Raw genomic sequence first — 2,103 nt, 5'->3', positions numbered from 1 at the left:
TAGGGAAAGGGGAGGGTATTCTAAGCTAAGGAGAGAACACAAAGTATAATGATATGGGTGAAAACTGGGAAATGTCAAAGTTTAGGGATAAGTTAAAAGGATCTTAGAATCTTAGAGCTTGAAGGGACTTCAAAGATCACACAGCTCAATCTCCTCTGTTTTCTCATTTTGGGATCCTAAGAATGAAAAAAAAGAGGGGACTTGCCAAAGACACACAGCTTGTTAATGATTCAATTGATGCCTGAATCTGGGTCTCTTGATTTTCACAGTCCAGCGCTCTTTTAAATAAATAAGTTAAATTTTACTAGTTCACGTTTAATTCAATATGAATGGAACAATTAAAATTACAGACTGGAAACAGGAGATTGCCAAAGAGAGGGCTTGAAAAATATGTTGTTGTAATTACTGTTAACCTGTGACAGTTTCATCATGTTCACTTATCTTCCTGTTTCTGGCAAGAGGTGGTATGTCCTTGTGAAATCTAATGTGGCCTCTTGCAATTATTTGGCATGAAATGACCTAAATAGTGCCAGAAATATCATGAGTGAGACTCTACAGCAAAGTTTCCACCCCATTTTCAGTGTTAAGACTCAAACACAGTTTGGTTGAAGCTTCTGATGAGAGTACCAGACTTGAGAAATGTAATGCACATGTATTAGATGGTGCTTGTGTCAGAAAGGCAGGCACAGGTTACAATCTGATGTAGCAGATCTGATTCTTTCCTTTATTTTGGTGACTGAAATGAGTGTTGAGGTGTAAACTTAAATTCAGAAAATATTTTATACATTGATACAATTCATAGAAGCTAACAGAAAGGCAAATGATAATTTTCATGATTAGACACTGTAGGATCTAATTCAAATTTAAAAAATAATTCTAATTGAATAAACTAATTAATTTAAATTTAATAAAACTTTATGAGATCAATGAATATTTCTTTAGTGAGAATTTCCTATGTGTCAGGCACTTTCTAGGTGATCATGACACATCATTGTACAAACAACAAAAACCCTGCCTCATGAAATTTATTGGCTGGTGGAAATTTACATTCTAGTTCATCTTCTAAGTGCTAGAAAGAGTGCCAAGTAGAGAGTGTGGAAATATGAAACAGAAGTGACCGTCTGTTTACAAGTCCATTATTTTAAAAGGGAAGGCAGACATAAATAATAATTAGAAAACAATAGGGTATGATCTCCAACTGAAAAATGTGTCAAATACATCACAGGGGAGTAAGTGAATAACTCCATATAGCAGACAAGAATCGTTTTGCTAAGAAATGGACTCTGTATGGGCTGTATTTAGAAAGCAGAGGTGAAGCTGGCTAAAATAAAATTTAAAACTCTAGATATGTATAAAATCTGACAATTTTGAAGTTGAGATAAAAGGTCATCGAAATCACATGCAAAATTTCTTATAAACTTACACATACTTCTTGCTTCCTGTAAAGTGGAATGTGAGTAATTGAGTTTTTCCTCCTATGTAATCCTAACAGTTACTGTAATGGAACCCTTTACAAGAAGTATTGATTAATCAGATTTAATAAATATAGATTAAGAACATTTTTGCTTTTATATAGTAAAATGTAGTTCATTAAATACTATGTGCATGAGATAGAACTATTATGTATTAAAAATCTTGAGTCTGTTGATTACTGCTCACTTCTACTTTAAACTTAAGGCACTGAATGAAACACTGTAGTAATGCTAAGTTGAGATGGAATCAGTTCTCACATTAGTTTATTAATCTCTCTAATCATTTAATATGCTGATTTGCAATTTTTATCCAGCCAGACTACAAAATAGCCAAGGGAACACAATGTTAAAAAAAAAAAAATTGCTATGGGGGCTTCCCTGGTGGCACAGTGGTTGAGAGTCCGCCTGCCGATGCAGGGGACATGGGTTTGTGCCCCGGTCCAGGAAGATCCCACATGCCGTGGAGTGGCTGGGCCCGTGAGCCATGGCCGCTGAGCCTGCACTCCTCAACGGGAGAGGCCACAATAGTGAGCGGCCCGCGTACCGAAAAAAAAAAAAAAAAAAAAATTGCTAGAATGAACATGAGGATCATATCCTCATTTACTTTAAAAAGCTGGTTCAAATAATTGGA

The sequence above is a fragment of the Lipotes vexillifer genome, unplaced genomic scaffold, assembly GCF_000442215.2.
Source record: "Lipotes vexillifer unplaced genomic scaffold, Lipotes_vexillifer_v1.1 scaffold1681, whole genome shotgun sequence".
NCBI lineage: Eukaryota > Metazoa > Chordata > Mammalia > Artiodactyla > Lipotidae > Lipotes > Lipotes vexillifer.
This window is presented reverse-complemented; position numbering follows the sequence as displayed.